Here is a 23,086-nt window from a genome sequence, read left to right on the forward strand (position 1 = left end):
TCGTGTACCTTCTCCGGATCTGGTAGTACACCTTTATCAGAAAAGTGATATCCAAAGAACGCTATTTGATGTTGAAGAAACTCAAATTTTACTCAGTGCAATGTGAGACCATGCTCATGGAGTCACTTGAACGTAGCACGCAATCTATCAAGGTGTCCTTCCAGGGTAGGGGCATATGTCATCACTTACATTGATAACACCGTCCATTCCTGCTAATACCCCTCTAATAATATCCTGAAAATCCTCAGCTGCACTAGAGATCCCAAAACTGAGGCGGCTGTACCTCCGGAGCCCCACATGGGTAGAAAATGTGGTTATTGCTCGTGACGCAGGGTCAAGCATGAGTTGATGGTAGCCCACCCTCAAATCCATTTTAGAAAACCACCGCTATCCACTCACTTTGGCCACAATGCCGTCAATAGTTGGTGTTAGGTGGCGTTCATGACAGATTCCATTAAACAGCTCAGAGTATTCAGCTATCAACCCTTCAATACTGTCTTGATGCACACTGAATGCAAACGACACCAGACCCAGATGTTCTGCAGTCCGACAACTCAACAGCATGCCCGACCAAGCCTTGGTGAAGTAGATATTGGTATTGACGGTCTGGGCCTCATGCATGAAATCAGCATTAAACACTCCTGCCAGAGGAAGCGGAATGGACGACCCAAATGCAAACACTTTGGTAGTGATGGAGCGAAGTGTTGGTTTGAGGAGAAGTGTCTTCATCACCTGGAGAGCCATGAGATTAATAGAGGCTCCTGTGTCTATTAGTGCCACCACTGGTTTGCCTCCCACCAATATGTTGCATTTAGGAATAAGTCTCCTAGGACCGCCTCCCGGTTCCATGGCATGTATTACATGGATGGTGCCTTCCAACCCATCGTCATCCATATCCCCATCACCCTCATCTGATGTGTGGATCTGTGCGGTCTGCACCGTTTTGGGTTGGTTTGACTTCTGGAAGGAAGCAGATCTACACACCTTGGCAAAGTGATTCAATGTGCTACAATTTGCATACTGTTTCCCCTGAGCAGGACACTGTCCTTGATGAGGGTAGGAACCTCCACACATATAACAGACTCGAGGCGCTGCACGTAACCTCTTGCACAATTTTTGTTTTGATTCACTGGGGCAGTGGTGACCACGTTCACAGGTTCAGTCTTCACCGGTCTTTGGAAGGCTGCGTCCATATGAGCTGCATGTATCTTTGACAGCTTCTTAGATCTCCCCAATGTGAGCATGTTAGCCATAGACATCCCCAGCACTTGTAAAATGTTCTCTCTCAGTTTAACTGAGTGACAACCCCAGATGAATTGGGCCCGAACCCATCCACATGCACATTGGGCCTCCACATCCGGCAGGGTGCACGTACTCACCAATTCTCGTAGCCTCGCATAAAAGGGTCCACCGACTTCTCAGGAATCTGTCGAGTCTGTCGTAGGAAGAACCTTTCATAATCCGGGTTGGCCAACTTCTCAAAATACGCTGTAAGAGCACCCTTTAATGACTGATATGCGTAAGGGGGCCCCTCTTCAACAACAGACTTGCTGATCCTATGGATGGCTGCCCCTCCAAGATGTAAGAGCATGGGGCGACGCCTGTCATTATCCCTACACTTGTGAAGACCACTGCAGCAGTCCGGAAGGCACTAGAGAGCTCTGGATACCCTACTGTGCAAGGCACCCCCTACACACTCCCCCCCTCCCCAGAGAGGAGCTGTGGTAGAAAGAAGCCACTCCCCATGGGCGCAGGCGGCTGCCGTGTTTTGGGGCATTCACAGGGAGACCAAGAGAGATCTCCACGCCGGTGGAGAATGTGTGCCACCCAACACACACACACATAACAGGCTTTTCTTTAGGGACCTTGTTTTTACTTACCTATTTATCACTTGCAGGACAAATTGGAAACCTCAATGGAGGCCTCGTCCTGCTGAGGATACAATACCACATTACCCGTAATAGGCACACAGGAGCGCCATGTCCTCGGCTGTGTAAGGCAACCATTGGTAATTGATGTGTCTCGTGATTTAAGGTGATCGCACATAATCTATGCATCCCTGGGGGCACAGGGCAATGGAGGGATTGTACCCCCTACTTTATCAGCTGCATTTTATACCCTGACACGATAGTGTCCATTGGTTTGTATAATGTTTTCTTTTATGACATATGCCAAGGAAATGATTTCCTGACCTGGGCAATCTAATCACCTTTCTCTTTTTGTACTCCCTACAATTCTGTTGCATGATGCAACTTGTTCAGGGTTGGCGTTTTAGAGGATAGGCACTATAATGTTTCTTCTAAGATATTTGAGTGTCACATGGGAATGTTTCATGTTATATGCATTCATGATGATATCATATCATGTTTATTCTGACATGTGCCTTTTTGGTGGTAATGACAACCTGACTACTGCTTGTGCTGCAGGGTACCAGTAATCTATACGTTTACCTGACTACTGCTTGTGCTGCAGAGTACCAGTAATCTATACGTTTACCTGACTACTGCTTGTGCTGCAGAGTGCCAGTAATCTATACGTTTACCTGACTACTGCTTGTGCTGCAGAGTACCAGTAAATCTATACGTTTACCTGACTACTGCTTGTGCTGCAGAGTACCAGTAATCTATACGTTTACCTGACTACTGCTTATTTTTGCAAAGTATGAGTATCTCCCGGGGGATCAGAACGTTGTAGTGGATTGGAGTTCCCGTTTCCTAACGGACTCCAGCGATTGGCAACTAGACCACTTGATTTTTCAGTCAATAATGAATCGATGGGGTCCTTGCTCAGTGGACCTGTTCGCATCCAGATGGAATGCCCACTTGCCTCGGTATTTCAGCTGGCGCCCGGATCCGGAAGCCTCAGCAGTGGATGCATTTCTCCAAATTGGGAACCGCATCTGGGATACGCATTCCCCCCGTTTCTCCTTATCCCGAGGGTTTCGGCTCAGGTTCGCCGCCAGAGAGCGACAGTGGTTCTGATAACCCCGCTTTTGAGATCCCAGGCGTGGTTTCCAACTCTTCTGGAGCTCTCATGCGAAGCTCCAATCCGCCTTCCGGTCTTCCCCTCAATTCTACGAGATCCAGCAGGTGTATTCCATCCCCTGGTTCTCCAAGGCCACTTATCTCTGGTGGCGTGGAAGATTTCAGGTATCGCTGGCAAGATTGCCGACTTTCACAAGAAGCTAGGAAGTTCATTGCACAAGCCTGGGCACCTGGGACAGGTAAGCGGTATAGGTCCGCATGGAATAGGTGGTCTCGCTGGTGTATGGACAAACATTTCGATCCCATGGGGGCCTGCGTTACCGACATCATGAATTTTCTTGCAGAACTAGCGGAGTCAGGCTTGGCTTACTGTACGATAAACTCTTTTAGATCAGCCATCTCAGCAGGTCATCCTCCTCTTGATAATCAACCAATCGGGGAACATCCTTGGATATGTAAACTCCTTAAAGGTATTAGACTTTCTAGGCCTCCGCAACCTAGATATTCGGAGCTCTGGGATGTCAATCTAGTTCTTAATTCATTATCCTCGTGGCAGGATAATCAATACCTGTCTAGGAAAGAGTTGTCAGCAAAACTGGACATTCTTTTATGCCTCATTTCATGTAAAAGGGTATCGGATATACGGGCTTTAGATATCTCTGCTAGAGTTTTTTCTCCAGAAGGAGTAACTTTTACGATCTCTAGGAGAACTAAAAATAATACAAGGTTGCTGCACCAACTTATGGTGAAAAACTTTCAAAACTCTATTAAAATTCGTGCTAATGACTGCATTTACCATGATGCCTTGGGGTCACAAATGCTGGAATGGAAGACAGGGTGCTCCCCGTTTTGACTGTTGTAATTAAGGCTCCCGTGAGCCTCTGAGCTGACGAGCTCGGGTGAAGCGCCTGTGCGCCTTCTTGAGTGGTACTTAAACCTGTGAATACCTTCAAGGCGGCATTTCAAGCAACCCTGCCAGCTACACGTTGCTCTTCGCTGATGACGGCCAAATAGCCAGAAACACGTGTCCGAAGATACGGCACTTGCTGCACCAACTTATGGTGAAAAACTTTCAAAACTCTATTAAAATTCGTGCTAATGACTGCATTTACCATGATGCCTTGGGGTCACAAATGCTGGAATGGAAGACAGGGTGCTCCCCGTTTTGACTGTTGTAATTAAGGCTCCCGTGAGCCTCTGAGCTGACGAGCTCGGGTGAAGCACCTGTGCGCCTTCTTGAGTGGTACTTAAACCTGTGAATACCTTCAAGGCGGCATTTCAAGCAGCCCCGCCAGCTACACGTTGCTCTTCGCTGATGACGGCCAAATAGCCAGAAACATGTGTCCAAAGATACGGCACTTGCCGCACCAAATTATGGTGAAAAACTTTCAAAACTCTATTAAAATTTGTGCTAATGACTGCATTTACCATGATGCCTCGGGGTCACAAATGCTGGAATGGAAGACAGGGTGCTCCCCGTTTTGACTGTTGTAATTAAGGCTCCCGTGAGCCTCTGAGCTGACGAGCTCGGGTGAAGCACCTGTGCGCCTTCTTGAGTGGTACTTAAACCTGTGAATACCTTCAAGGCGGCATTTCAAGCAAACCCGCCAGCTACACGTTGCTCTTCGCTGATGACGGCCAAATAGCCAGAAACACGTGTCCGAAGATACGGCACTTGCTGCACCAACTTATGGTGAAAAACTTTCAAAACTCTATTAAAATTTGTGCTAATGACTGCATTTACCATGATGCCTTGGGGTCACAAATGCTGGAATGGAAGACAGGGTGCTCCCCGTTTTGACTCTTGAAGGTCGGTATCTTACCCCGCTTTCCCTAGCGTTCCTAAGTTAAGTGTATTACGTTGCCTCAAAACCTACGAGGACGTAACAATGGAACTTAGACCTCCGGGGAAGAATCAACTTCTAATCTCATTAAAGAAGCCTTTTAAGGCAGTCTCATCCTCCTCAATCGCCAGGTGGGTTAGATGGATTTTAGCGGAAGCAGGTGTCAACGTACAGGTGTTCGGTGCACACTCCACTCGGGGTGCCATGGCCTCAAAAGCCATCCAAGTTGGGGGTCGACTAGAAGATATTATGAGTGTAGAGGATTGGTCGTCAGAATCTACTTTTAAAAAGTTTTATTTTAAACCGATACACGATGCAGCCTCTCTAGTGGTAAGTAAGCTTTGAACTTGCATAATCCTCGCCTCCGGTCCTGACATAGAATGCGAAATTTCCTAGCTATCGTGAAGGAAAGTTTCAATTGTATTAAGGACACGGAGGCGAGTATTATCCCACCCAACACTGGACACGTGTTTTTCCCACCCGAACTTCACGTCTCCTCGTACTGAGGTGGTATATATATATATATATTTTTTTTACATAGATACTTAATTGTATGCTTTCTTTAACGAGTTTAATAGTTAGATTTTTCTGCATTAGTTCTTGACTTGTATTCTCTCTGCAATAGCTAAGATCTTATGGACATACGGGCTATTTGTTGCTCGATATTTATCATCATTGGTCAGTCTACTTTAACCTCTCATATCTACCCATAGGATCAGAGACAACGGCCTCTTGAGACATCTACAATTCCTTTCGCAGCGAAGTCGAGGAAGATTGACAGGCTTGTGGATATATATACTGCCGGCAACACTGGACCCTCATTGGACGATGGTTTCCATGGTGGCAGTCTCGTGGAGCTCATTGCCGTTTTTTGTTTCTTTTATTTAACTTTGAACTTGCTGTTTGAATAAAAAGTGAAGAAAGATATGCATAATCCTCGCCTCCGTGTCCTTAATAGAATTTAAACTTTCCTTCACGATAGCTAGGAAATTTCGCAGTCTCCCTTAGTTTCAGCGTAAAATAAAGTTTAAAGTGAAACAAAAGACGTAGTGTCCTGCAGGCCAAGCTCTGATGCAGGCGACTTCTGCCCGGTTCTTTAAATCTTAAAATATCCTGTTGTTTCCACTCTCTTCCCATTAAACTTTTCCACGCGTCAGTACAAATTAATTGGGGGTTAAAGTCACTCGTTTGTTTTGTACATCTGTCTCTTAGTTTTATTTTATTTTATTTAATGCGTTTTTATATAGCGCGGACTTTACCCGAAGGTGTCAGAGCGCTTCACAATAGGCAAAGTAAAGATACAAGAGGAGAGGAATTACAAGTGAGCCTGTTACAAAAGCAAACGTTACATTACATGAGGCAATACGAAAGGAAAAAGTGACGTGTGCAGGTTACAAGAGCAAAGAAAGTACGAGTAGAGGAAAAAAAATTGCAATAAATGGTAGACACTCAAAACACTAAAACAATAGTTACGTTACATGAGGCAGTGGTGGCCGTTGTGCAAGTATCAAAAGCAAACAAGATATAAGAGGTAGCAAATGATATGTTGTAAAAGGAAAGGTGCCGTGTGCATGATACAAAAGAGTACAAAATACAGGTAGAGGTATAAAACTGCACTAAATGGCAGCCACTCAAAACACAAAAACACCCTGGGAAGGCACTTCTATAGGCGTGGAGAACAGAATTTCCTATAATGGAAGGACTTCCTTCAGAAAACAGAGGGCTAGAATTAAATTTGGAAGTGTCTTTGAAGGAGGAGAGCTTTGAGGTCAGTTTCGAAGGCCTGGGAAGAGGTGGTGGTCCGAAGCTGAGGCGGAAGTGAGTTCCAGATTCTCACCGCGTTGCCTGAAAAGGATTGGGCCATCGATCTTTCCTTCTTGAAAATGGGAGGTTCAAGCAATAACTTTTCTGCATTACGTGATGGTCTGGAGCCCCCAGAGAGTTTCAGTTTATTCACCAGGTAGCGAGGGGAGGAGGAGTGCAAGGCTTTGTGGGTGATACATGCAGTTTTGTAGATAGATCTTGCCTCTATGGGAAGCCAACGGAGGGTGGATAAAATGGGTGTAATGTGGTCGCTTCTTTTGGCCCCATATATGAAACGAGCTGCTGAATGGAGAATAGACTTCAGGGGGGAAAGGTGAGATTTGGGAAGGCCAGTAAGAAGAGAGTTGCAGTAGTCCAATCTGGAGAGAACCAGCGAATGGACCAGGGTTTTAAGGTCGTGCTCCGGGAAGAAGCGACGAATTCCCCAAAGAAGGCACAGTTGGTGTCGAGCAGACTTTGCAATGGAGTCGATGTGGGAGAGTAGATTGAGTTTTTTGTCGAGTATGACACCAAGGGATTTTGCGCTCTCGACAATGATGGGCTTATTGTTCATTAGATTGATCTGATCCATCCATGATTGCAATGGGGGATGAGAAAGTGAGGAGGAGAGGAGGAGGAATTCTGTTTTGGAGGGATTCAGGATCAGTTGATGAGTTAACATCCAGTTTTGAATGGAGTCGAGAGTAGAGCTAAGGAAGGAGAGATCGTGATTGGAGGCCACCTTAAGGTAAATCTGAGTGTCATCCGCATATAGATGATAGTGGATCCCGGATTTACTCAGGAGATTTCCCAACGGTTCTAAATAGAGATTGAACAGTGTGGGTGCAAGTATGGAGCCTTGAGGAACACCTTGACTGACCGCTAAAGGAGCTGAAAGACTGTTCGCTATTTTGATCATTTGGGATCTATCAGAGAGGAAGGAGGCAAACCATTTGAGCACAGTGCCCTCCATGCCCATTCTATGTTGAAGAGTGTTAAGGAGAGTGTTGTGATTGACAGTGTCAAAGGCTGCAGAAAGGTCAAGAAGAATTAGAAGACAAGACTCCCCTGAATCGAGTATCCGCAGCGCGTCATCAATCACTAGCAGCAGGGCTGTTTCAGTGCTGCAGTTTTGAATGAAGCCGGACTGGAAGTTGTCAAAAAGACCATTTTCCTTGATATGGCGAGAGAGTTGTTTCGCTACACATTTTTCTGTGATTTTCGCAAGAAAGGGTAGGTTAGTGATGGGACGGTAGTTGTTGAGGTCGTTCGCATCAGTGGTGGGTTTTTTAAGCAGAGGGGTGACCTGCCCAGTTTTGAAGGAAACAGGAAGGGAGCCTTGACTGAGGGAGAGGTTGACCAAAGTGGTCCAATAGGAAAGAGAGTTAGTATAGAAGTCAATGGCAATGGCACTAGGGATGGGGTCAAGAGAATGGTTAGAGGGCTTTGTATCGAGGATGCATTTGAGGAGAGCATCGTCAGAGATGGGGTCAAAGTTTTGCCAAATGGTTAAGGATTTGCGCTCCTCTGTAGGGGTAGGATGAATGACCTGATCTACAAGTGATTTTACCTTTTCGTCAAAGAATACAGCGAATTTCGCTGCTTTCTTTGTGGAATCTTCCAATTTGGAGGTTGGGGGAGAGCTGTTTGGGTTCTTGATGAGGTCGAATAGTTTTTTGGGTCTATTTTTGGCTGAGTCAAGGAGGGATTTGAAGTGTGACGCTTTTCCAAGGAAGATGAGCTTGTGGTACTTGGATCTTGCTGAACGAAGCGTGGCCAAATTTTCAGTGGAGGGCGCTTGTCTCCATTGTTTCTCAAGGGCTCTTAGGAACTTCCTTTCTTCATAGAGGGATTTGTTGAACCAAGGTGCTGAGGGAGTGGGCCTTTTCTTTTTGCTTTGGAGAGGAGCGACATTATTGATTTCGACTGCAAGGATTGTGAGGCATTGGGAGGTGAGTTCGTTAACATCTAGGTCCGGGTCTAGCCTTGGAAGTGATAGCAAAGCCGAATCACAGAGGGTACTGAGGTCAATATTTTTAGTGTCACGGAACCAGGAAGTAGCCCTCTTAGGCTGGCCAAGAGTTATAGAGTGTGATAGGTGAAGAGAGAATGGGATGAGGAGGTGGTCCGACCAGTCTACATGAATAGGGGTAGCGATAGTCAGCAAGCCTGCTTTAGAAATAACAAGGTCCAGGATTGAGCCTTTAGAGTGTGTTGTTTCTGTGCAGTGTTGGATAAGATCGTTTGCAGAGAGGAAGGTGGCCAGCAAATTCGCATAGGTGTCTTGAGGCGAGCCCCAGTGGACATTGAAGTCACCCACGAAGATCTGATTGTCACTTTGCGTGTATTGGTCGCTGATGCAGTCCGTGAGTTCCTCCATAAACGAAGGGCTGCTACCAGGCGGGTGGTAAATAGCATGGAATCTGAGAGGTGAGCGGTGGAGCAATTGAAGCTCAAGAGATAGGCATTCAAAAGTGTGGAAGGAGCTGTTAGGAAGAGCCTTAAGTTGAAGGGAGTTTCTAAAGATGACTGCAACACCTCCCCCAACTTTGTCAATTCTGTCATTTCTAAGTATAGAATAGCCTGTGGGTACAAGGAGATCAAACATAGAGTGAGAGGTATCGTTGAACCAGGTCTCTGTGAGGAAGAGCATGTCAATATTGTGCAAGTTGATGGTATCAGAGATTTCAAGTTTGTGTTTTATTGCAGATCTGCAGTTGTGGAGCAAACAGCGCAGCTCTGACGCAACTGTTTTGGTGACGGGGGCACTTGGGCTATGAGGGGTGATAGGGATATTGTGCTTATATGAGGGCGCTCGGGAGGGTTTAGGTGGGCGAGTGGTTCTGACAGAGGAGATGGTCGGAATAGTGTAAGTAACAGGGTTACTGGGAAGTGGAAGTGAAGGAAGGGTGGCGTTCGAGTGCTTGTGTGGAATTGCAGACGACAGGCTATGCTTAGCTAAACTGGGGTGTGGGGGTGAGGTGCATCTCGTGGAAGGGTGAATGTTTGCCAAAGGAATTGAGGTGTGTGGAAAAGTCGAGATCTTGGAGCTTAAAACTAAAATGGTAGCTTCAAGTTGGGAGATGGCGGTGATTAGAGAGCCTAGCTTATTTTCCAGAGAGAGTAAGGAAGAGCACAGCATGTTGGGTGGCTCGATGGAAACAGGAGGGGGTGCACTAGGCAGTGTACGGCAGGGAGAGGTGGGGGAACGGGAGGGGAGTAGGGGTATAGGGTTCAGAGGTGGGGAAAGGTTTTGGATGAGAGCAGGAGTTGGTGCGCCAGGGGTGAGAGGAGAGTTGTCGTTGTTGGCGTTGCAAGAAGGATAGGAATTAAGGGTAAAATTAGGGGGCGATAGGAGAGGAGTGGGGCGGTGGGGCGGTAGGAGAGGGGAGGAGAGTGAGGAGTCATAGGGATTAGGGAGGTTTGGAAGGAAGGGAGGGGAGGGGGTTGGATAGGTCCTGGTAGCTAAGTGAGGTGGCTGTGAGGGAGCGGGTATCAGGCAGAGTGGGGGGGATTGGGAGAAAGGGAAGTTGAAGAAAGGAAGTGATTCTGCTCGGTCCGAGTGAGGGAATGGGTTACCAGGGGAGGGAAGGGGGTAGCACAGCACTGCTGGAGGAGAGTGGGAAGGGAGAGAGATGGAAAATATTTGTGGGGAAATCGGGGTACATAGTGAGGGGAGGAGTGGGCGGAAAAGCAGAGAGGAGGAGGGAACAAGGGGAACGTAGGGAACATAGACAAGGGGAGAGGGCTGGAGGAAAGGTGGTCTAAGGAGGGGGGTGGCCGGAAGGGATAGGGGGGAGGAGATGAGAATGGAGTGCCGGGACGGAGCAGAATGGACGAGGAGCGTGTTAGCTAGAGGTAAGGCTGAAGTGAAGAGGGGAGGGGCATACTGTGAGGGGGGAAGAATGGGAGGGGAGGTCCGAGGGGAGAGAAGAGGGTCGACCTGTGCCTCCCCAGGGTGCAGCCTATTGTAGAGTGGGGGGGTCAAGGGAGGAGAAAGGGAGTAATTGTTGGAGCTAGATGGAGAGTCAAGGGATAGCCCGGTCGCAGGGGAGGGGAGTAGGGAAGGGAAGAGGCGGTCAAAGAGAGAGAGAACGGTGTCTTTGGCTTGGATCATAACAGTACCGTTGTTATAGAGTGAGATAGTGAGGGAGCCGTTAAAACACGCAGAGGGGGAAATTTTTAGCTGTTTCCCATGAGGGATAGAGGAGGAGGAGGTGACGTTAAAGGAATTGTAAAAGCTGGTAGACCAAGAAGGTATGTCGTGCGTGAAAAAAATTAGATCTTTTTTGAGCCCCCCATACCAACCATTGTAAAACTGATCGACAAAAAGGGAATCGGGGAAACATTCAATGGTGTTATGCTTGAAACGTTTTGCTGCAGCTTTAGTCAGGTTAGAAGGGTAGATGATTTTGTAGCAATTAATTCCAGACTTAATTCGAGCGGTGGCCATGTTGGGAAATTGTGGAGGAGGAGGGTGGTGGGGATAAGGGAAGGGTGTTACTAGGACGGTGGTGGTGGGGAGAAGTATGAGGGCAAGAAGGGGGCACGTAATCCAGACATCGGGTGAAGGAACCTGAGTTATTGTGGAGACAGGAAAGTGAGGCGATTAGGGATAGGTTGTTACTTCAGAACAGGGCTGATTCAACAAGATAGGACCTAAGATGGAGTGGTGTAAGAGGAGAATCACTGTACTTATCATCCTGAGATATAAACCACATAAAGCACAGCATCACAATAGGTATCAAACGCATTGTACGCCCAGAATCTCAACAGTCTAATATTAGACACTTACCTCCTAAGTATCCCCAACATTATGGCCAAAAAGCACAGGGTGAAACATAATTTCACTAGCGTAACCCAAAGTATGCAAGACAACCTCAAAATTATAAAACACACTTTAGAGGTAGCCAGAACAGGGTCTGAAAATCGAACTACAAGAAATACATTTCCTAGCACCACAAATACACAATGGGGCCTGGCGCCCTACAAACCACCAGGACCCCCTGGTCAACTAGTTGTTCCAGAACGTTGTAATTTCATTGTTAAAAATTGAATTTAATGCTAAAAAACATATGTCGTCCTAAAAGGAAAAAATGTTCCATCTCCCCGTCGGGGAATTGAACCCCGGTCTCCCGCGTGACAGGCGGGGATACTGACCACTATACTAACGAGGAATTGATGACTCCCTGGTACCTGACCTCCTACTGATTGTTCTACCTGTCCCCCTGCTGGGGGCGCTGCACCCACAGAAATGCCAGTGTTGACCCCGTCTGTGTAAGGAAGGAGCCGGTCTCTGTGTATCACTGATTTACAGCTTCCTCTGCACAGACTCCTCCTTTTCTCTCTCTGACAATCCCTGAGATCAGCGGCTGCACCTCCGTCCATTTGTGCTCTGGCTAAATTCACTTCTTGGTGCCATCTGATAAAAATTGGGGGAGACAAAAAGAATTGTCAAGCTCTAGCGTCGTTGCTTGAAAACATGGCGTATTTTAATTTCAGAATGTGAAAAGAAATATGAAGAGCAAATACGAAAAAAAATCCTTCGAGCCGGATTTGAACCAGCGACCTAAGGATATCAGCTTCACCACTACAGTCCTCCGCTCTACCAACTGAGCTATCGAAGGGACGGAAGCAGCATGAGACTGCAGCCTTCAGGTTATGTACCTGCCAGCAGTGGGGCCCATGGTGACCATGTGTATGTGTGCTGGGCATTTAAAGACCGAGGTCACATATCAAGCTGTGTCTTCAGGATGCATGCTGTTTATTTTCAGATGCCTATCTCATTCTCCAACAGCACAAACCTACAATCAGCATCATTTCATCTACCACCTGAGTACTTTTTGGAAACTCATCGCACAATAACTACAAAGGGTGACTCGGCATTTTAATCGGCAAGGCGTGCTTTTCCTCTTCATTTGCGTACTCTGGAAAACACATGCCGCTTTAGCAATGCACATTTTCAGTGCTTTTCTAATATCTCAATATTTCAGCAGCAAGCATGGGGAGGGCTTTCTGTTGAAGTCAGTCATACAGCCATTGTCTTTCCATCTTGATTACCTTTACTTATAATTCAATAAAATAAATGTGCCTTGTCGCAGACACACAAAGTGATTTCTCAGCATTCGCTGTGGTTTATTAAAAATAATGGGAACTAACTTTCTTGAGAAAAGTACAGCTCAGGAAATAAAATGGCAAAACCATCACAAGAAGTTTGTCGGCCAATGAACTCAGCTGGAATGCTGAAAGTTGTGTAGATTCTTAAACTTTGGAAAGCCTGGCGCTCAGGGTAAGAATGATAGGGAGTGTAGGGTGAAGATGCAGGCATGTTGCCCCCCCTGTGATTGGTGAAGGCATGAACAATGACAATATTAACACTTACCAGTTTTACATAAAAAACATTGCTCTAGTGCAAGGGTGCCCAACTCAGGTCCAGTAGAGTCGTATCCATGCCGGATTTGCAGGATATCCACAAGATATATATATGATTGCCAGAAATGAACAACAGTTACATATTAAGCTCGTCAGAGGTCACCTTGAAAACCTGGCATGGACGGCCCCGCCTCCCACTGCAATGGAAACCATTCTCTAACACACAGGATGGGGAGAGTGATACTGCTTCCTACCTGGCCTCGTGCAGAAAGGAAGCCAGAGACAGTGTCTGTTAAACTCACTACAAACAGTGGCAACTTGGAACGATTTCACATTTAAGGCTGCACCCAACATTGTCTGCAGCTTGCCAGGCTGTGAGCAGGCCCAGGGTTTGCACAGACTTGAACAGATCCAGCTCTGCTTAAGAGGCTCAGCACTGGTTCTGTAAAGTGTCCATCCCTGGCCAGCCACAGTGCACGTGAGGAGCTGCTCATCCGGTTCTGTGCTCTTGTGCAACAAAAGGAAAGTAAAGTGACTTGATTTCTAAAGTGTTTGCCAGTTCCATATGCCACGTTCATAGCACCGTAAATAACAAGTATACATATCAGCCACTTTATATACCTTGTGAGGAAAAAGCGTTGACCCACTCGGTTTGGATTTAAGAATGTGACCTGTAAGTCATGCTCAGGTACCAGCAGGGGGCACTTTACTAGTGAGCCAACTTGGAGGCTGCCCATGACTGACTCTGCCCCAGCCCACCCCACCTCTCTGAGACAAGCATCTGTTGCGAAAACTCCTCGTCCCCCGGTAGGCGAGACCCCCCCTGGCTCCCAGAAAGGCCTGACAGCCATCATCTCACCCCTGGAAGCACCTAGAAACTCTGCTGCTAGGCGCTCTCGAGCACAGTGTCAGTCCCAGGGATGCTTGCGTGTCTTTGACGTCTTCAGGATGCCCTCGCGCTTCAGATTATGGTTGGGGCACAGAAGCTAGACCCAAGGCGCTACATTATATCCATTGCACTGATGCTACAGCAATCGAGCATCGTCATTTGAACGTATTTGCCCTGGTTATTCGGCGCAAATGTCTTTTTATTTAGCAGGTTGATGTGCCGCAAATGTCATCACAAAACAGGATCAGTACAAGTGTAACATATGCATCCCAGAAATGCAGAAGCGTTGGGTCAACACTGCAATGTATGTAATTCCCCCCCACCGGGGACTGAAAAATGCACTTAAGGAGCAAACACTTTTTTTTTAGCTCAAATCACTCAACTGTGTTTTTATAACACGTTTCCTGGTTTCTTGACAGCAGTGTGAATGATGACCCGAATTGCAGTCTGAACAGGGCCTGGCTATTATTGTTGGCAGCTCTTTCATGGCAGTACCACAATGGCTCCAGATGACAAACAAGCATTGGTAAAGCTAATAGATCTTGCCTATGTGGGATCTATTGGTTTTGTGAATGTTTTTTAGCCACATTGTACAGCTGCACTGGCTTCAGTGCAGCATGGATTAATGTAAAAAAAAGCGCTATGAAGTGATCAATGCTGGCTGTGTCATATACAGCCTTTTTTCTTTACTTTCAGCCATGTTGCAGCATGGCTAAAACACTGGCAAAACCAGTAGCTATCACATAGGCGAGACCTGTTGGCTTGGCTAATGCTTGTGTTCCTTGCAGTTAATAAACTGTAATTCTTGTAATATAGCACAGTGAGCTATGAAGGACGTGACTCCTACACCTTGTAACCCTCACTGCATTATGCAACAATCATCGTGTACATTGATTTACATACTGCATGATTTATTGTGAAAGTACACGGCTGTGTGTAAAGGTGGTTGACGTTGAAATATTTTACACACTCCACAAGCAGCCCATGTGCATTATACAGCTGCCCTATGAGTGGGTGAAATGATTTGCCCCAATCACACAAATTCTATGCTCCTGGGCCTGACGAACTGAATGAAAACGAATCATGCCTGAGAGGGGGCTCAGATTGTGTTATAATTTACAACTGACACGTTTTGCTCCACCCTGCACACTTGGACAACTTATTTTCACAACTGTGTTCACACTCAGTTGATGATCAGTCCTGGTGACCGGGGAAGTGTCTCCTCCCACACTCAAACCTGAAGTTTTTAGTGTCGGCTCCCAGCGCACTGTGCAGAGAGAGGGGCAGGTGGTGTCCTTTGTGACATGTGCAGCACCTGTGATCCTGGACAACTCAGGGGGTATCGGCCGCACACACTGCCAGACGGAAACCTGAAATCTGAAAAACATCAAGACTTTTACAAGGAGAACTGCGCACTGCAGGATACTGTCATTTTAGTACTAACTGAACTGTAGCTCACCTATGGGAGGTTCTATGGTGTAAAGGTTAGCACTCTGGACTTTGAATCTGGTGATCTGAGTTCAAATCTCGGTAGAACCTGCTGTCGTTTTAATAATTTAACATTAATTTGTTCATTTTTGTATTATTTTTAAAATGTCAGTCCAGTACTACTTACAAGCGAGCTAATTGCACAGTTTACACCATCTATGCGTCGCTTATCTTGTGTATTTGAAATATGTCACTATGTGGATGATATCAATTAAAATTGTAGCACAGAAGTATCGCTCGTCATATATATTAATAATGCAGAAGAAGTTGGGTGGTCATAGATATTAATAATAATGCAGAACAAGGTAGATGGAAGTTTTAAAAGTGTTTCCGCCCGGTCTCGAACCGGGGACCTTTCGCGTGTGAGGCGAACGTGATAACCACTACACTACGGAAACCCATGGGACAAAGCTCCGGCTGCAGATCATACTGTGAATCATGTCACTGTGGATGACTCCGCTCTCTTGTACCTATATTTGCAGATTAAACGGACTCTGTCATGATTCTCTCTTTGCCTGTTGTCTATTTGAAATGCAGCCTTGGATGGAGCGTCCCTGCTTAGCTTTCTTACAAAAATTGAGTCTTTCTCTGTTAAACTTTTTTTTTAATCCGCTGCTTTCTTCGATGCGCCTCTCATCAGTCATTTTCATTATCCATTTTACAAACAGCAGCAAAACAAAGACGAGTGTATCCATCACAGAGGTGATTTCCACCTCTCCAGAGGGCCTGTCTCAGCAATAGCGGCTGTTCACGGGTCTCTTTAAAAGAAAATGCCGAAATAGTGGTGAAAAGGTGCAGCGCTTACATGTTGCCTGCGCTCGGTTTTGAAAGGCTTGGCCTGGCACAAGGAAATGTTCGAAGTTGTCCGCGTTGTGGCCATTTACTAAAGGGTGGTAACTGCATCGAAGGAGGTGTTACATTGGAATAGTGTGAAATTGTCAGGTAAAATAGACGGAACGTAAGCAAAAAATACACAGAAACCCATATATATATATTTTTAAAGGATACCCTCCACCTCGGGGAACTGAACCCCTGTCTCCCGCGTTACAGACCACTGACCACTATGTCATGTCCTTCAATCTACTGTTTCTTGCCAGTTTACTCATTCTTCACATTTCCAGGCTCCTTCACACCAACACGGGGCCACAGGCTCAACAAACACACACACACTCACTGAACAAAACACACACACACCGCTCTCCTCAACACTTCACACAACCTTCTCTCCTCCCAGCAGACGCTCTCAGCAGCTCCCAGCAGCATCACCTTCCACACTCACAACAAGCAGCTCCGGGGCTGCTTCAGCCGGGGGTGGGGGGCACCGGCCTCGCTCTTCAGCCCAGGGCCCCCGGCTCTGTCTCATCAGGGGGGGGGGTTGCACAAAGGGACTGAGGGGAGACTCTCCCACCCCCCCAGCTGGAGGAGGGCGCTGGACTGGGAAGGGAGGAGAGGAGAGGGGGCGGGAAAAGCCAAGGTGTGATGAAGCAGAAAAAGAAAGACTAACAAACATTCATATATCATGTAACAAAATCGTAAAAGGCACTGTGATTTTAGCAAAGAAAAATAATGTATGTAGAAAATGTGCTCACGAAGTAGGTCGCCATTAGTATAAACAAGCTTAATTAATCATGAAAAATCGACAATGTAGTAATCCGTCATAGCTGCAGATGTATTTTATGATTTTCTCGTTAAAACTGTTATATGCTTAGCTTAAATTTAGCAGAGGCTTTCGCCTAGTCGCCTGGTCTCAATTTTAGCTGCGTAGTTTTCACTTGTATAACAAAGACATGTTTTAAACCTTTAAAGCTGGATTTTTCCAGTAGAATGACTAATACAGTTATCTCAAAAGTTGTGTGCTAGGCAAGTTTCATCCCCTTTGAAGCAAGGTCAGCTTCTGCAGGTGCAGACAATAAAGACACTGATGCAGAATTAATTGGCAACTTTGTTGCTACTTGTGTTCCAAAACTCCAAGGACACCTTATGCGTAGGTGAACATTAAGAGAAGGACACTATTCATTGGTTAAAGAGAAACCACCCCATGGACCCTCCAATGGAAGACCCTGAAGAATTTGGAACTTTTCTTATTTAATCCCATCGGACAAGGAGAAGCCAGCCATTTTCTTTGATGCCATTTTGAAGCCAGATTGAGAAGCCATTTTGATGACACTTTGATGCTTTTTCTCTATCCCAGAGAGAGAGACTTTAAAGAATTCTCACCCTAGAGACTTTAACTTTAACTTTATTTTGCCTTGCCCATTCCATAACTCTTGTTCCCCCATTTTCCTTGCTGCTGCAAGGAAAACTTGCCTTAAAACTTTGCCCCTTGAATTCTGCCCCATGCTGATCGAACCGGTACCTGAAGGACGAAGACTTACCTTGAGTGCTGATTGTATTTGGTAATTATGAAAGGATAAATGTATTATTCATTGTATTTTCCTTCTTAGGTACCAACTGCTTATTTTGACAGAGCCTAAGCTAGAAGTTTTCTAAATTTGTGTTGATTAAATTCATTTTTTTGCATGAAGCCCCACATGCCAATGCTAATCAGAGGTTAGTTGAGGTATTCACTTGATGCACCGTGCTGAATTGAAATCTTGTTATGCTGATCAATGATTACTATTAGTCAAATTCAGTTACTTTTATTAGTGATTTGCATTGCTATTACTGAGGGCATTATAATCCAAATTTTGCATAGATTGCGTTTTTTCCGTCGTTATGGACAGCTAGTAATGTTCGTATATGTGTATCATTTGATTTTGAGACTTACTTATATTGTGTTAGCTTTGTTAATATAGGGAAATAAACTCATTAACTTTTAATAAACAGGTGTGGTTATTCATGACTGAAAGGTCATGGTGTGTCAAATTACTGATCACTATTGATTCCTAATTTGTTGTTCGATTACTAATTGAGTATTGGGTATTGATTATAAATGATTATTGATTTGAGGGATCCGACAATAGTTTGGATGAGGAGAACTCAACCCAGTCAAAAGGTTCACCGACCTCCGGCGTGTCCAAGCATAAGTAATTTGTAAGGACTGGACGCGCTATCAGTAGATGGTAGCAGAGATTGATGGTTTGGCCCTTTGGGACCCCAGCCGAACAATAGACGGATTCAAGTTAGAATTTTCCTTAATAAAACAAGTTGGAGAGATGATGATGCCCTAAATCCCCAATGACTTTCCCGGAATCTCGGAGCTTGCGAATGGAGGAAATGGAGGTGTGAGGATATTTTCGGCGTTTCTAGTGACAGTATTAGAGAAGTTAGGGTTTCGCGCTTGCATAGCTTATGCCGCAGATGAATTGTGAAGTTTGTAAGGATTTTAGGGGGTTACGAACTCCAATCAAAATTTTAGAGGAGTGATACTCCAAAGTGTTAGAGTAGAGAAGTCATCGAACTTCATATGTGTGTAGCGCTTTGTGCAGGAAAAAATTGTGTACGTGGTTGTTGATGCTGAGACGGGCCCTGCGAGGTCAAGAGACTCCGGAGTATGTTGAAAAGTGTATGAGACACTTGATTGATGTTGTAATTTGTTCAGTTTAATAGGTTGATCGGGCGTGGTCAACGAGCCAGTATGAATATTGAGGAATGAAAGAAAATTTTCGACTTTGAGATTTGACGAATTCTAAAGTGCACTAGAATAGTTCATTGATCAGTTGAGAGTAAAGTTTGCAGGTCAAATTTTGCTTGCGTAAGTGGGAAACCGAGAAAGATGGAATAACTGCTGAGGCTAGTGAAAAATCCCTAAGGTTTCTGAAGCGATTGTATTACCTTTCCTGTAGTAAACCAACAGATTTGTTTTCTTCTTTTTGATTAGTGCTCTCGATATATTGCAGAAATTAGTTTTGAGTGAAGCTGAATGAAAGAGGACAGGCCGCAAGACTTTGTCAGCCGCTGTGTGTGAGTGTGACGTCACTAGGAGCCGTGCTGGAATAGGTTGGTTGGTGAGAAGGGTCGCGCACGGATTGGACGCAGTCCGTGAAGCGCAATTGGTGGGGAAAGGCAAGCGAAGAGTATTCCGGGAATTAAAGTCACTTATTGATTACAGTTTAAGAAAATAAAAGACGGAAAGATTACATTTTTCAAAGCACTTAAGAGTGCCTTGAGGGGAGATGTATATATTAAAGCAAATGTAGGAGAAGAAACACCGCCTGAGGGTACACCAGCTTACATCGTAATTGAAGAAAAGGGTGTCGCACCATGTCTTTGGTTAAAACAATGGTGTAAATTAACAGAAAAGCATGGAAGTGTAGCGTTTCCCATCCATGGGGCGTTTAATTTAAGAATCTTGGATAATTTAAGATTTGTGCTATACGACATGAAAATACCTCCAAGACCAGCACAGTTTGAAGCATTAGCAATTTGGGAACAAATGGCTAGAAGGCAACTACAAAAGAAATTTGAGACAAGAGTGAGAAAAGTAGAAAAGACACTAGCGGATGCTAGATGGGATAGTACTCAAAAGGTTTGGAGATCAGACATATTGCAGGGAATTAAATTGTTTCCAGCAATTACTGACGAAGCAGAAATGGAAGGAAAGAAAGCTACCCATAAAACAAACAGGAGTCAGTCCAGAGATAGAGAAAACAAGAGAAACTCGAAAAGGTCAGACGAATCGGACAATGAGGAGTTCATTCTGCAATTGCTAAATGACCGTCCACCACCATATGTGGAAAGCGAAAATGGCCCAAGCACTAGTACTGCCCCTCCAGAACCAATACAGGGTACTGTAGCCCCGAATTTGAGAATATTGCAGAGGCAAAGTAGTTCCGATGTGCCTTTTACACCAGAAATACCACAAGTTCAGAGAATATATCCTGACATGACTAAACTGAAACCTGTTAATGATTATCAGCCACATGTCCAAAGATGCTATTATGATGAGCATAATTTGGAAATGACTTCTAATTTAATGGTGCAGGGAGGACAGAATTACCAAAGACCGACATTGATTCAAACTGAATCAACACAAATTTTGATGCCTCAAAGGCAGATGCAAGAAGTGCCAAAGTACATTCAAACAACAGAAACACAGTTAGACATGCCAGCAATGATGAACCATAATGTGGGAATTAACATGCCACAGAATTTGGGTAACAGACAGAATCCAGATGCAATATCTTTGCCTATCACTGTAGGTCCGCCAGTACCATTATATATACAAGCAAATCCAAATGTATACGATCAAGGTGTAATGACGCAAAATGAGACAGGAAGAAGATATAGAAAATACCCAAGAAACGACTCCCGTGGGAACACTGTCAAATAGATCTGGGTCTTTGTTGGAATTTAGTCCAATTCCAATTTGTGTTCCGTCAACTGTGATAAGGTCAAGTCCACCACTGATAGTACAGCTGACTTCAAAAACAGAAATATTACAGAAACCATCAGTAGCAGTAGACGTAGATGTCACATTAATGGGACTAAATGGACAACAGTTAACACAATGGTTGAACAGTCTGAATTCTCCACAGAGTACACCCAAGGGGAAAGGAGAAGAATATTTGAATCAAATAAGATTGGGCATGGAAGCAGGTGAACTCGTAGATGGAACGATGGGTCTGAACAGGTTAGAATCATACACAGAAGAAGAGCTGAGATACATTTGCCCTAGAATTACAAGAGAAGTAAGCAGCATACATAAGAGGTTACAAGAAATTGCAGACAGACACAAAATAGACATAAGTAAAACCAAGCACTTGAGCAGAAGTTACAGGTTAGACTTTGAGACAAAAGATTTTGAATACATGAGGTCTGCAGGAATGAAAACACACCTTAAAGAAATATTGCAAAGCGCGTAGGTTTGGAGATGTTTAGACAAGTGGGAGAGTAGATGGGTTAAGAAAAAGGATAAGAAGAAAGAAAGTACCCCAGATCGGAATGATAAAGTACAACAGAATGATGATCTTATAACCATGTTACCAATGAGAGAAACAGCAGGGGGAAAACTTATCCATGTACCATGGCACAGGTGTGACATTCAATCTTTTACGGATGATTACCCTAAATTAAGAGAGAAACCGATCGAGTGGTATCAACAAACAGATAGATTTGTAAAACTCGCAAAATGTCTTTGGGAAGACCTGAATACTTTATTCAAAATTGTAGTTCCGGCAGATTTGTGGGAAGATTGTAAAAGGGCTGTAGATTGGCCAACAAGTGAACCAGAAAGAGATAGGGACACAGGTGCACCATCGCCTAGGGTAATGAGCATATACCACAAAGTGATTGAGTATCTGAAAACAAAGGTTGCGTCGAAAAATGTAGATTGGCAGAAAATTGACAGAACAGCACAGGAGGTTAAGGAGTCGATACATGCATACTATGAGAGATTGTTGAAAGCATTTAAAAAATACAGTGGCACGGAAACGATTGAGGCAAAGGACATGCTCCATTTTGTATTCAGATTTGTGGAAGTATTGAGACCCGAAATTAGCCAGATGATTAAAATGCATTTGATTTGTTGGCAGTCAAAATCGATCGATGAAGTGTTGAACTATGCAAAATACTGCAGTGATGAGATTGAGACAAAGCAGAAAAGGTTGAAAGAAAAAGTGATGGTGATGCAGATTAGAGCAGCTCAGACAGGTTTGCAAGGTTTCCAACAACAGTTGCTGCAGCAGTAACAGCAGGGAAATGCTATGTTTCAGCCACAGGTGAGAGGCAGAGGCCGAGGAGGTTTTGTGAATAATGGTCCTGATTTAAATACTGTTGTGATTCCAAATGGTATAGAGGCAATGAAGAAAGTGATGCCATGTCACACGTGCGGAATCGTTGGACATTGGAAACGGGAGTGCTCAATGTTGGTGCAAGAAGGTGTAGGTCAGCAAAACAATGTCAATACATTTCAGAATATGAGAGGACCAAACTTGAGAGGTCAAAACCCAAATTTCCCAAATAATGTAAATCAGATGCAAGGTCTACAACCTATGCAACAACAGCAGGTGCAAATGCCCCGTGTACAGATGGTACAATCACAGCCAATGCAACAGCAGTTTCCTATGGTACCTAATCAGCAAATGCAAGTACCTTGAGCACCAATGAATAAGCAACAAGTAATGCTTCCTCAACAGGTTACAGGTCAAGGAATGAATCCAAGTAACATAGTACACCAATTCCCGTTACACAGTGAGAATGGAATAAACAATGAATGGGAGAGAGAAAGTTCAGATGAGGAGGGAAATTGTATGCTTGCAGCATCTTTGGAAGTTGATCAAAGGGACCATATGTGGAAGGAAGAGTTATGGGCCACAATGTTTCATTTTTGCTTGACACCGGAGCTACACGCTCTACAGTTAGAAGTATCGAAGTACCAAATTTGCCACTTTCAGGGAGAACAGTTCAAGTAGTGGGAGTAGCAAATAGGTATCTGACAAACCCAATCACAGATCCAGTGCAAGTCAGAATTGGTAACTTTGAAGGGTCACATAAATTTGTGGTGTGTGACTCAAGTCCAATATCCCTATTAGGAATAGATCCATTATGCAAATTAGGATGCTCGATTATGTGCTCACATAATGGACTTAAAATCAGACAAACAGTGATGAGGAAGAAGAGGACAGTTTAGAAGAAGACGAAATGGAAACTGTTGATGAAGAGTATCCCCTGATTACTCTTTATCCTATGCTCACTGAAGCAGATATTCCAGCTGATTTACAAGAAACTGTTGAGAAGGAAGTGTGGGATAAGACAGGGAAAGAAGT

General features: G+C 44.8%; 3 non-coding genes across 3 annotated transcripts; all 3 read right to left on the reverse strand.

Annotated features, from left to right (window-relative positions):
- Window positions 1-11,736: 11,736 nt before the first annotated feature.
- TRNAD-GUC (transfer RNA aspartic acid (anticodon GUC)) lies at window positions 11,737-11,808 on the reverse strand. Its single transcript has one exon. It is a non-coding gene; the product is annotated as a tRNA-Asp (tRNA).
- Window positions 11,809-12,172: 364 nt separating this feature from the next.
- On the reverse strand, window positions 12,173-12,258 carry TRNAY-GUA (transfer RNA tyrosine (anticodon GUA)). Its single transcript is given in 2 exon segments — window positions 12,173-12,208; window positions 12,222-12,258. It is a non-coding gene; the product is annotated as a tRNA-Tyr (tRNA).
- Window positions 12,259-15,705: 3,447 nt separating this feature from the next.
- TRNAV-CAC (transfer RNA valine (anticodon CAC)) lies at window positions 15,706-15,778 on the reverse strand. Its single transcript has one exon. It is a non-coding gene; the product is annotated as a tRNA-Val (tRNA).
- Between the last annotated feature and the right edge of the window lie 7,308 nt (window positions 15,779-23,086).

The sequence above is a fragment of the Pleurodeles waltl genome, chromosome 4_2 (assembly GCF_031143425.1).
Source record: "Pleurodeles waltl isolate 20211129_DDA chromosome 4_2, aPleWal1.hap1.20221129, whole genome shotgun sequence".
NCBI lineage: Eukaryota > Metazoa > Chordata > Amphibia > Caudata > Salamandridae > Pleurodeles > Pleurodeles waltl.